This window comes from Somniosus microcephalus, unplaced genomic scaffold, assembly GCF_052327205.1.
Source record: "Somniosus microcephalus isolate GS21.2 unplaced genomic scaffold, FLI_Smic_1.0 unresolved_chr5, whole genome shotgun sequence".
NCBI classification, from domain to species: domain Eukaryota; kingdom Metazoa; phylum Chordata; class Chondrichthyes; order Squaliformes; family Somniosidae; genus Somniosus; species Somniosus microcephalus.
The window spans coordinates 1,421,708-1,435,344 of NW_028225183.1; positions in this window are offsets into that span (position 1 = coordinate 1,421,708).

Below are 13,637 nucleotides of genomic sequence, written 5' to 3' on the forward strand. Positions count from 1 at the left end.
ACTGTGATCAGGAGCATGAACCCTGGCTGATTTCCCTCTCTCTCTAACCCAGGGGTCAATGGGCAGTGATCAGGAGCAGGAACCCTGGCTGATTTCCCTCTCTCTCTAACCCAGGGGTCAATGGGCAGCAATCAGGAGCAGGAACCCAGGCTGATTTCCCCTCTCTCTAACCCAGGGATCTCTGGATAGTGATCAGGAGCAGGAACCCTGGCTGATTTCCCCTCTCTAACCCAGGAGTCACTGGACAGTGATCAGGAGCATGAACCCTGGCTGATTTCCCCTCTCTCTCTAACCCAGGGGTCACTGGACTGTGATCAGGAGCAGGAACCCTGGCTGATTTCCCCTCTCTCTAACCCAGGGGTCACTGGATAGTGATCAGGAGCAGGAACCCTGGCTGATTTCCCTCTCTCTCTAACTCAGGGGTCACTGGACAGTGATCAGGAGCAGGAACCCTGGCTGATTTCACCTGTCTCTCTAACCCAGGGGTCACTGGACTGTGATCAGGAGCAGGAACCCTGGCTGATTTCCCCTCTCTCTCTAAACCAGGGGTCACTGGGCAGTGATCAGGAGCAGGAACCCAGGCTGATTTCCCCTCTCTCTAACCCAGGGGTCACTGGACAGTGATCAGGAGCATGAATCCTGGCTGATTTCCCCTCTCTAACCCAGGAGTCACTGGACAGTGATCAGGAGCATGAACCCTGGCTGATTTCCCCTCTCTCTCTAACCCAGGGGTCACTGGACAGTGATCAGGTGAACGAACCCTGGCTGATTTCACCTGTCTCTCTAACCCAGGGGTCACTGGACTGTGATCAGGAGCAGGAACCCTGGCTGATTTCCCCTCTCTCTCTAACCCAGGGGTCAATGGGCAGTAATCAGGAGCAGGAACCCAGGCTGATTTCCCCTCTCTCTAACCCAGGGATCTCTGGATAGTGATCAGGAGCAGGAACCCTGGCTGATTTCCCCTCTCTAACCCAGGAGTCACTGGACAGTGATCAGGAGCATGAACCCTGGCTGATTTCCCCTCTCTCTCTAACCCAGGGGTCACTGGACTGTGATCAGGAGCAGGAACCCTGGCAGATTTCCCCTCTCTCTAACCCAGGGATCTCTGGATAGTGATCAGGAGCAGGAACCCTGGCTGATTTCCCCTCTCTAACCCAGGAGTCACTGGACAGTGATCAGGAGCATGAACCCTGGCTGATTTCCCCTCTCTCTCTAACCCAGGGGTCACTGGACTGTGATCAGGAGCAGGAACCCAGGCTGATTTCCACTCTCTCAACCCAGGGTTCACTGGACAATGATCAGGAGCACGAACCCTGGCTGATTTCCCCTCTCTCTCTAACCCAGGTGTCACGGGACTGTGATCAGGAGCAGGAACCCTGTCTGATTTCCCCTCTCTCTAACCCAGGGGTCACTGGACTGTGATCAGCAGGAGGAACCCTGGCTGATTTCCCTCTCTCTCTAACCCAGGGGTCACTGGACAGTGATCAGGAGCAGGAACCCTGGCTGATTTCACCTCTCTCTCTAACCCAGGGGTCACTGGACAGTGATCAGGAGCAGGAACCCTGGCTGATTTCCCTCTCTCTCTAACCCAGGGGTCACTGGGCAGTGATCAGGAGCAGGAACCCTGGCTGATTTCCCTCTCTCTAACCAAGGGGTCACTGGACAGTGATCAGGAGCAGGAACCCTGGCTGATTTCCCCTCTCTCTAACCCAGGGGTCACTGGACAGCGATCAGGAGCAGGAACCCTGGCTGATTCCCCCTCTCTCTAAGCCAGTGGTCATTGGGCAGTGATCAGGAGCAGGTACCCTGGCTGATTTCCCCTCTCTCTCTAACCCAGGGGTCACTGGACAGTGATCAGGAGCAAGAACCCTGGCTGATTTCCCCTCTCTCTAACCCAGGGGTCACTGGACAATGATCAGGAGCAGGAACCCTGGCTGATTTCCCCTCTCTCTAACTCAGGGGTCACTGGACAGTGATCAGGAGCAGGAACCCTGGCTGATTTCCCCTCTCTCTAACCCAGGGGTCACTGGTCAGTGATCAGGAGCAGGAACCCTGGCTGAATTCCCCTCTCTCTAACTCAGGGGTCACTGGACAGTGATCAGGAGCAGGAACCCTCGCTGATTTCCCCTCTCTCTAACTCAGGGGTCACTGGACAGTGATCAGGAGCAGGAACCCTGGCTGATTTCCCCTCTCTCTCTAACCGAGGGGTCACTGGACAGTGATCAGGAGCAGGAACCCTGGCTGATTTCCCTCTCACTCTAACCCAGGGGTCACTGGACTGTGATCAGGGGCATGAATCCTGGCTGAATTCCCTCTCACTCTAACCCAGGGGTCACTGGGCAGTGATCAGGAGCATGAACCCTGGCTGATATCCCTCTCTCTCTAACCCAGGGGTCAATGGGCAGTGATCAGGAGCAGGAACCCTGGCTGATTTCCCTCTCTCTCTAACCCAGGGGTCAATGGGCAGTAATCAGGAGCAGGAACCCAGGCTGATTTCCCCTCTCTCTAACCCAGGGATCTCTGGATAGTGATCAGGAGCAGGAACCCTGGCTGATTTCCCCTCTCTAACCCAGGAGTCACTGGACAGTGATCAGGAGCATGAACCCTGGCTGATTTCCCCTCTCTCTCTAACCCAGGGGTCACTGGACTGTGATCAGGAGCAGGAACCCTGGCAGATTTCCCCTCTCTCTAACCCAGGGATCTCTGGATAGTGATCAGGAGCAGGAACCCTGGCTGATTTCCCCTCTCTAACCCAGGAGTCACTGGACAGTGATCAGGAGCATGAACCCTGGCTGATTTCCCCTCTCTCTCTAACCCAGGGGTCACTGGACTGTGATCAGGAGCAGGAACCCAGGCTGATTTCCACTCTCTCAACCCAGGGTTCACTGGACAATGATCAGGAGCACGAACCCTGGCTGATTTCCCCTCTCTCTCTAACCCAGGTGTCACTGGACTGTGATCAGGAGCAGGAACCCTGTCTGATTTCCCCTCTCTCTAACCCAGGGGTCACTGGACTGTGATCAGCAGGAGGAACCCTGGCTGATTTCCCTCTCTCTCTAACCCAGGGGTCACTGGACAGTGATCAGGAGCAGGAACCCTGGCTGATTTCCCCTCTCTCTAACCCAGGGGTCACTGGGCAGTGATCAGGAGCAGGAACCCTGGCTGATTTCACCTCTCTCTCTAACCCAGGGGTCACTGGACAGTGATCAGGAGCAGGAACCCTGGCTGATTTCCCTCTCTCTCTAACCCAGGGGTCACTCGGCAGTGATCAGGAGCAGGAACCCTGGCTGATTTCCCTCTCTCTAACCCAGGGGTCACTGGACAGTGATCAGGAGCAGGAACCCTGGCTGATTTCCCCTCTCTCTAACCCAGGGGTCACTGGACAGCGATCAGGAGCAGGAACCCTGGCTGATTCCCCCTCTCTCTAAGCCAGTGGTCATTGGGCAGTGATCAGGAGCAGGTACCCTGGCTGATTTCACCTCTCTCTCTAACCCAGGGGTCACTGGACAATGATCAGGAGCAGGAACCCTGGCTGATTTCCCCTCTCTCTAACCAGGGGTCACTGGACAATGATCAGGAGCAGGAATCCTGGCTGATTTCCTTCTCTCTCTAACCCAGGGGTCACTGGACAGTGATCAGGAGCAGGAACCCTGGCTGGTTCCCCCTCTCTCTAACCCAGGGGTCACTGGACTGTGATCAGGAGCAGGAACCCTGGCTGATTTCCCCTCTCTCTAACCCAGGGTTCACTGGACTGTAATCAGGAGCTGGAACCCGGGCTGATTTCCCCTCTCTCTAACCCAGGAGTCACTGGACAGTGATCAGGAGCACGAACCCTGGCTGATTTCACCTGTCTCTCTAACCAGGGGTCACTGGACTGTGATCAGGAGCAGGAACTCTGGCTGATTTCACCTGTCTCTCTAACCCAGGGGTCACTGGACTGTGATCAGGAGCATGAACCCTGGCTCATATCCCTCTCTCTCTAACCCAGGGGTCACTGGTCAGTGATCAGGAGCAGGAACCCAGGCTGATTTCCCTTCTCTCTAACCCAGGGGTCACTGGATAGTGATCAGGAGCAGGATCCCTGGCTGATTTCCTCCTCTCTCTAACTCAGGGGTCACTGGATAGTGATCAGGTGCAGGAACCTTAGCTGATTTCCCCTCTCTCTCTAACCCAGGGGTCACTGGACTGTGATCAGGAGCAGGAACCCTGGCTGATTTCACCTCTCTCTCTAACCCAGGGGTCACTGGGCTGTGATCAGGAGCAGGAACCCTGGCTGATTTCCCCTCTCTCTAACCCAGGGGTCACTGGGCAGTGATCAGGAGCAGGAACCCTGGCTGATTTCCCCTCCCTCTAAACCAGGGGTCACTGGGCAGTGATCAGGAGCAGAAACCCTGGCTGATTTCCCCTCTCTAACCCAGGGGTCACTGGACAGTGATCAGGAGCAGGAACCCTGGCTGAATTCCCCTCTCTCTCTAACCCAGGGGTCACTGGGCAGTGATCAGGAGCAGGAACCCTGGCTGAATTCCCCTCTCTCTCTAACCCAGGGGTCACTGGGCAGTGATCAGGAGCAGGATTCCAGGCTGATTTCCACTCTCTCTAACCCAGGGTTCACTGGGCAGTGATCAGGAGCAGGAACCCTGGCTGATTTCCCTCTCTCTCTAACCCAGGGGTCACTGGGCAGTGATCAGGAGCAGGAATCCTGGCTGATTTCCCCTCTCTCTAACCCAGGGGTCAGTGGATAGTGATCAGGAGCATGAACCCTGGCTGATTTCCCCTCTCTCTAACCCAGGGGTCACTGGACTGTGATCAGGAGCATGAACCCTGGCTGATTTCCCTCTCTCTCTAACCCAGGGGTCAATGGGCAGTGATCAGGAGCAGGAACCCTGGCTGATTTCCCTCTCTCTCTAACCCAGGGGTCAATGGGCAGCAATCAGGAGCAGGAACCCAGGCTGATTTCCCCTCTCTCTAACCCAGGGATCTCTGGATAGTGGTCAGGAGCTGGAACCCTGGCTGATTTCCCCTCTCTAACCCAGGAGTCACTGGACAGTGATCAGGAGCATGAACCCTGGATGATTTCCCCTCTCTCTCTAACCCAGGGGTCACTGGACAGTGATCAGGAGCAGGAACCCTGGCTGATTTCCCCTCTCTCTCTAACCCAGGGGTCACTGGACAGTGATCAGGAGCAGGAACCCTGGCTGGTTCCCCCTCTCTCTAACTCAGGGGTCACTGGATAGTGATCAGGAGCTGGAACCCGGGCTGGTTTCCCCTCTCTCTAACCCAGGTGTTACTGGACAATGATCAGGAGCAGGAACCCTGGCTGAATTCCCCTCTCTCTCTAACCCAGGGGTCACTGGGCAGTGATCAGGAGCAGGAACCCAGGCTGATTTCAACTCTCTCTAACCCAGGGTTCACTGGGCAGTGATCAGGAGCAGGAACCCTGGCTGATTTCCCTCTCTCTCTAACCCAGGGGTCACTGGGCAGTGATCAGGAGCAGGAATCCTGGCTGATTTCCCCTCTCTCTAACCCAGGGGTCAGTGGATAGTGATCAGGAGCATGAACCATGGCTGATTTCCCCTCTCTCTAACCCAGGGGTCACTGGACTGTGATCAGGAGCATGAACCCTGGCTGATTTCCCTCTCTCTCTAACCCAGGGGTCAATGGGCAGTGATCAGGAGCAGGAACCCTGGCTGATTTCCCTCTCTCTCTAACCCAGGGGTCAATGGGCAGCAATCAGGAGCAGGAACCCAGGCTGATTTCCCCTCTCTCTAACCCAGGGATCTCTGGATAGTGATCAGGAGCAGGAACCCTGGCTGATTTCCCCTCTCTAACCCAGGAGTCACTGGACAGTGATCAGGAGCATGAACCCTGGCTGATTTCCCCTCTCTCTCTAACCCAGGGGTCACTGGACTGTGATCAGGAGCAGGAACCCTGGCTGATTTCCCCTCTCTCTAACCCAGGGGTCACTGGATAGTGATCAGGAGCAGGAACCCTGGCTGATTTCCCTCTCTCTCTAACTCAGGGGTCACTGGACAGTGATCAGGAGCAGGAACCCTGGCTGATTTCACCTGTCTCTCTAACCCAGGGGTCACTGGACTGTGATCAGGAGCAGGAACCCTGGCTGATTTCCCCTCTCTCTCTAAACCAGGGGTCACTGGGCAGTGATCAGGAGCAGGAACCCAGGCTGATTTCCCCTCTCTCTAACCCAGGGGTCACTGGACAGTGATCAGGAGCATGAATCCTGGCTGATTTCCCCTCTCTAACCCAGGAGTCACTGGACAGTGATCAGGAGCATGAACCCTGGCTGATTTCCCCTCTCTCTCTAACCCAGGGGTCACTGGACAGTGATCAGGTGAACGAACCCTGGCTGATTTCACCTGTCTCTCTAACCCAGGGGTCACTGGACTGTGATCAGGAGCAGGAACCCTGGCTGATTTCCCCTCTCTCTCTAACCCAGGGGTCAATGGGCAGTAATCAGGAGCAGGAACCCAGGCTGATTTCCCCTCTCTCTAACCCAGGGATCTCTGGATAGTGATCAGGAGCAGGAACCCTGGCTGATTTCCCCTCTCTAACCCAGGAGTCACTGGACAGTGATCAGGAGCATGAACCCTGGCTGATTTCCCCTCTCTCTCTAACCCAGGGGTCACTGGACTGTGATCAGGAGCAGGAACCCTGGCAGATTTCCCCTCTCTCTAACCCAGGGATCTCTGGATAGTGATCAGGAGCAGGAACCCTGGCTGATTTCCCCTCTCTAACCCAGGAGTCACTGGACAGTGATCAGGAGCATGAACCCTGGCTGATTTCCCCTCTCTCTCTAACCCAGGGGTCACTGGACTGTGATCAGGAGCAGGAACCCAGGCTGATTTCCACTCTCTCAACCCAGGGTTCACTGGACAATGATCAGGAGCACGAACCCTGGCTGATTTCCCTCTCTCTCTAACCCAGGGGTCACTGGACAGTGATCAGGAGCAGGAACCCTGGCTGATTTCACCTCTCTCTCTAACCCAGGGGTCACTGGACAATGATCAGGAGCAGGAACCCTGGCTGATTTCCCTCTCTCTCTAACCCAGGGGTCACTGGGCAGTGATCAGGAGCAGGAACCCTGGCTGATTTCCCTCTCTCTAACCAAGGGGTCACTGGACAGTGATCAGGAGCAGGAACCCTGGCTGATTTCCCCTCTCTCTAACCCAGGGGTCACTGGACAGCGATCAGGAGCAGGAACCCTGGCTGATTCCCCCTCTCTCTAAGCCAGTGGTCATTGGGCAGTGATCAGGAGCAGGTACCCTGGCTGATTTCCCCTCTCTCTCTAACCCAGGGGTCACTGGACAGTGATCAGGAGCAAGAACCCTGGCTGATTTCCCCTCTCTCTAACCCAGGGGTCACTGGACAATGATCAGGAGCAGGAACCCTGGCTGATTTCCCCTCTCTCTAACTCAGGGGTCACTGGACAGTGATCAGGAGCAGGAACCCTGGCTGATTTCCCCTCTCTCTAACCCAGGGGTCACTGGTCAGTGATCAGGAGCAGGAACCCTGGCTGAATTCCCCTCTCTCTAACTCAGGGGTCACTGGACAGTGATCAGGAGCAGGAACCCTCGCTGATTTCCCCTCTCTCTAACTCAGGGGTCACTGGACAGTGATCAGGAGCAGGAACCCTGGCTGATTTCCCCTCTCTCTCTAACCGAGGGGTCACTGGACAGTGATCAGGAGCAGGAACCCTGGCTGATTTCCCTCTCACTCTAACCCAGGGGTCACTGGACTGTGATCAGGGGCATGAATCCTGGCTGAATTCCCTCTCACTCTAACCCAGGGGTCACTGGGCAGTGATCAGGAGCATGAACCCTGGCTGATATCCCTCTCTCTCTAACCCAGGGGTCAATGGGCAGTGATCAGGAGCAGGAACCCTGGCTGATTTCCCTCTCTCTCTAACCCAGGGGTCAATGGGCAGTAATCAGGAGCAGGAACCCAGGCTGATTTCCCCTCTCTCTAACCCAGGGATCTCTGGATAGTGATCAGGAGCAGGAACCCTGGCTGATTTCCCCTCTCTAACCCAGGAGTCACTGGACAGTGATCAGGAGCATGAACCCTGGCTGATTTCCCCTCTCTCTCTAACCCAGGGGTCACTGGACTGTGATCAGGAGCAGGAACCCTGGCAGATTTCCCCTCTCTCTAACCCAGGGATCTCTGGATAGTGATCAGGAGCAGGAACCCTGGCTGATTTCCCCTCTCTAACCCAGGAGTCACTGGACAGTGATCAGGAGCATGAACCCTGGCTGATTTCCCCTCTCTCTCTAACCCAGGGGTCACTGGACTGTGATCAGGAGCAGGAACCCAGGCTGATTTCCACTCTCTCAACCCAGGGTTCACTGGACAATGATCAGGAGCACGAACCCAGGCTGATTTCCACTCTCTCAACCCAGGGTTCACTGGACAATGATCAGGAGCACGAACCCTGGCTGATTTCCCCTCTCTCTCTAACCCAGGTGTCACTGGACTGTGATCAGGAGCAGGAACCCTGTCTGATTTCCCCTCTCTCTAACCCAGGGGTCACTGGACTGTGATCAGCAGGAGGAACCCTGGCTGATTTCCCTCTCTCTCTAACCCAGGGGTCACTGGACAGTGATCAGGAGCAGGAACCCTGGCTGATTTCCCCTCTCTCTAACCCAGGGGTCACTGGGCAGTGATCAGGAGCAGGAACCCTGGCTGATTTCACCTCTCTCTCTAACCCAGGGGTCACTGGACAGTGATCAGGAGCAGGAACCCTGGCTGATTTCCCTCTCTCTCTAACCCAGGGGTCACTCGGCAGTGATCAGGAGCAGGAACCCTGGCTGATTTCCCTCTCTCTAACCCAGGGGTCACTGGACAGTGATCAGGAGCAGGAACCCTGGCTGATTTCCCCTCTCTCTAACCCAGGGGTCACTGGACAGCGATCAGGAGCAGGAACCCTGGCTGATTCCCCCTCTCTCTAAGCCAGTGGTCATTGGGCAGTGATCAGGAGCAGGTACCCTGGCTGATTTCACCTCTCTCTCTAACCCAGGGGTCACTGGACAATGATCAGGAGCAGGAACCCTGGCTGATTTCCCCTCTCTCTAACTCAGGGGTCACTGGACAATGATCAGGAGCAAGAACCCTGGCTGATTTCCCCTCTCTCTAACCCAGGGGTCACTGGACAATGATCAGGAGCAGGAACCCTGGCTGATTTCCCCTCTCTCTAACTCAGGGGTCACTGGACAGTGATCAGGAGCAGGAACCCTGGCTGATTTCCCCTCTCTCTAACCCAGGGGTCACTGGACAATGATCAGGAGCAGGAACCCTGGCTGATTTCCCCTCTCTCTAACCAGGCGTCACTGGGCAGTGATCAGGAGCAGGAACCCTGGCTGATTTCCCCTCTCTCTCTAACCCAGGGGTCACTGGACGGTGACCAGGAGCAGGAACCCTGGCTGATTTCCCCTCTCTCTAACTCAGGGGTCACTGGACAATGATCAGGAGCAAGAACCCTGGCTGATTTCCCCTCTCTCTAACCCAGGGGTCACTGGACAATGATCAGGAGCAGGAACCCTGGCTGATTTCCCCTCTCTCTAACCCAGGGGTCACTGGACAATGATCAGGAGCAGGAACCCTGGCTGAATTCCCCGCTCTCTAACCCAGTGGTCACTGGTCAGTGATCAGGAGCAGGAACCCTGGCTGAATTCCCCTCTCTCTAACTCAGGGGTCACTGGACAGTGATCAGGAGCAGGAACCCTGGCTGATTTCCCCTCTCTCTAACCCAGGGGTCACTGGGCAGTGATCAGGAGCAGGAACCCTGGCTGATTTCCCCTCTCTCTAACCCAGGGGTCACTGGGCAGTGATCAGGAGCAGGAACCCTGGCTGATTTCCCCTCTCTCTAACCCAGGGGTCACTGGACAATGATCAGGAGCAGGAACCCTGGCTGATTTCCCCTCTCTCTAACTCAGGGGTCACTGGACAGTGATCAGGAGCAGGAACCCTGGCTGATTTCCCCTCTCTCTCTAACCCAGGGGTCACTGGGCAGTGATCAGGAGCAGGAACCCAGGCTGATTTCCCCTCTCTCTAACCCAGTGGTCACTGGTCAGTGATCAGGAGCAGGAACCCTGGCTGATTTCCCCTCTCTCTCTAACCGAGGGGTCACTGGACAGTGATCAGGAGCAGGAACCCTGGCTGAATTCCCCGCTCTCTAACCCAGTGGTCACTGGTCAGTGATCAGGAGCAGGAACCCTGGCTGATTTCCTCCTCTCTCTAACCCAGGAGTCACTGGGCAGTGATCAGGAGCAGGAACCCCGGCTGATTTCCCCCTCTCTCTAAACCAGGGGTCACTGGGCAGTGATCAGGAGCAGGAACCCTGGCTGATTTCCCCTCTTTCCAACCCAGGGGTCACTGGGCAGTGATCAGGAGCAGGAACCCTGGCTGATTTCCCCTCTCTCTAACCCAGGAGTCACTGGACAGTAATCAGGAGCAGGAACCCTGGCTGATTTCCCATCTCTCTCTAACCCATGGGTCACTGGACAGTGATCAGGAGCAGGAATCCTGGCTGATTTCCCATCTCTCTAACACAGAGATCACTGGATAGTGATCAGGAGCGGGATAAGCATGGGATTGATCCGGGGCAATGGGGAGTGAGCGTGGCAGTAGGATTAGTTTGTGATTGATACAGGGCTAGAGGAGAGAGCTGGGCAGTGGGATTAGTTTGGGATTGATACAGGGCTATGGGGAGAGAGGGTGCAGTGGGATTAGTTTGGATATAACACAGGGCTATGGGGTGAAAGCAGGGCAGTGGACTTACGTTGGGGATTGATACAGGGCTATGGGGAGAGAGCGGGGCAGTGGGATTTGTTTGGGATTGATACAGGGCTATGGGGAGAAAGCGGGGCAGTGGGATTAATTTGGGGATTGATACAGGGCTATGGGGAGAAAGCGGGGCAGTGGGATTTGTTTGGATATAACACAGGGCTATGGGGAGAAAGCGGGCAGTGGCATTTGTTTGGCTATAACACAGGGCTATGGGGAGAAAGCGGGCAGTGGGCTTACGTTGGGGATTGATACAGGGCTATGGGGAGAGAGCAGGGCAGTGGAAATAGTTTGTGATTGATACAGGGCTATGGGGAGAAAGCAGGGCAGTGGGATTAGTTTGGGGATTGATACAGGGCTATGGGGTGAGAGCAGGGCAGTCTGATTAGTTTGGGATTGATACAGGGTTATCGGGAGCGAGTGAGGCATTGGGAATAGTTTGGGATTGATACAGGGCTATGGGGAGAGAGCGGTGCAGTGGGATTTGTTTGGATATAACACAGGGCTATGGGGAGAAAGCAGGGCAGTGGACATATGTTGGGGATTGATACAGGGCTATGGGGAGAGAGCGGGGCTGTGGGATTTGTTTCGGATTGATACAGAGCTATGGGGAGAAAGTGGGGCAGTGGGATTAATTTGGGGATTGATACAGGGCTATGGGGAGAAAGCAGGGCAGTGGGATTAGTTTGGATATAACACAGGGCTATGGGGAGAAAGCGGGTAGTGGGATTTGTTTGGATATAACACAGGGCTATGGGGAGAAAGCGGGCAGTGGGCTTACGTTGGGGATTGATACAGGGCTATGGGGAGAGTGCAGGGCAGTGGAAATAGTTTGTGATTGATGCAGGGCTATGGGGAGAGAGCGCGGCAGTGGGATTAGGTTGGGGACTGATACAGGGCTATGGGGAGAGAGCGGGGCAGTGGGATTAGGTTGGCGATTGATAAGGGGCTAACAGGAGAGAGCAGGGCAGTGGGATTAGTTTGGGACTGAGACAGAGGGTTGTCAAGTAGCTGTTCCTAGTCCACTTTGGACAGATCCTGCCTTATCATATTAAAATCGGCCTATTGTTTGCTAAATTTCCCCACTGAACTCATTGTTAATCTGCTTTATCAAAACGTGCCTGGATCTCCTGGTATATTTCAATACTGAACCTCGGTAGATTAAATAAAAGTGTTACCGTGATTTGATTTAAATGCAGAGGAGGGATTCACATGCGGATGAATGTTGGTCTGCAGATATCTGGGTACACCTTAGAAATATGAAGCAAATAAAAGACAAATAAAGTCTGTTCTGGGTATTCTTACTGAGATTTGAATGAATTTTAGGCCGTGAGACTCACTGTCTTATACACAGGAGTGAAGGATTACATCAAACAAAGATAATGGCCCTGAAATCATGGTCTCCGTACCAACGACTTAGGCCTTGGTAGAGGCCCCACAAGTTCCGTGTTTCCGTCTGCGCTGTGTATGCGCTGAATCCCCGGACTTGCAATCTATCAAGGTTTGCTACAGAATCGATAGAGTAAAGCTGTCTTTAAACCAGCCCATCAAAAACTCCCAGGGCAGGAACAACACGGGTTAGATACAGAGTGAAGCTCCCTCTACACTGTCCCATCAAACACTCCCAAGGCAGGTACCGCACGGGTTAGATACAGAGTAAAGCTCCCTCTACACTGCCCCATCAAACACTCCCAAGGCAGGTACAGCATGGGTTAGATATAGAGTAATGCTCCCTCTACACTATCCCATCAAACACTCCCAAGGCAGGTACTGCTCGGGTTAGATACAGAGTAAAGCTCCCTCTACACTGTCCCATCAAACACTCCCAAGGCAGGTACAGCACGGGTTAGATATAGAGTAAAGCTCCCTCTACACTGTCCCATCAAACACTCCCAAGGCAGGTACCGCACGGGTTAGATACAGACAAAAAGCTCCCTCTACACTGTCCCATCAAACATTCCCAAGGCAGGTGCTGCAAGGGTTAGATATATATAGTAATGCTCCCTCGACACTGTCCCATCAAACACTCCCAGGGCTATGGGGAGAGAACGTGGCAGTGGGGTTAGTTTGGGAATGATGCAGGGCTATGGGCAGAGAGTGGGGCAGAGGGATTAGTTTGGAATTGATGCAGGGCTATCGGGAGAGAGAGAGGCATTGGGAAAAGTTTGGGATTGATGCAGGGCTATGGGGAGAGAGTTTGGCAGTGGGATTAGTTTGGGATTGATTCAGGGCTATGGGGGGAGTGCAGGGCAGTGGGATTAGTTTGGGATCAAGACAGAGCTATGGGGGGAAAGCAAGGCAGTCGGATTAGTTTCGGGATTGATACAGGGCTATGGGGAGAAAGCGGGGCAGTGGGATTAGTTTGGATATAACACAGGGCCATGGGGAGAAAGCGGGCAGTGGGATTTGTTTGGATATAACACAGGGCTATGGGGAGTCAGCAGGGCAGTGGGATTAGTTTGGGGATTGATACAGGGTATGGGGAGAGAGCGGGGCAGTGGGATTAGTTTGGGGATTGATACAGGGCTATGGGGAGAGAGCAGGGCAGTGGGATTAGTTTGGGGATTGATACAGGGCTATGGGGAGAGAGCGGGGCAGTGGGATTAGTTTGGGATTGATACAGGGCTATGGGGAGAGAGCGGGGCAGTGGGATTAGTTTGGGATTGATACAGGGCTATGGGGAGAGAGCAGGGCAGTGGAATTAGTTTGGGGATTGAAACAGGGCTATGGGGAGAGAGCGGGGCATTGGGATTAGTTTGGGATTGATACAGGACTATGGGGAGAGAGTGGGGCTTTGGGATTAGTTTTGGATTGATACAGGGCTATCGGGAGTGAGCGGG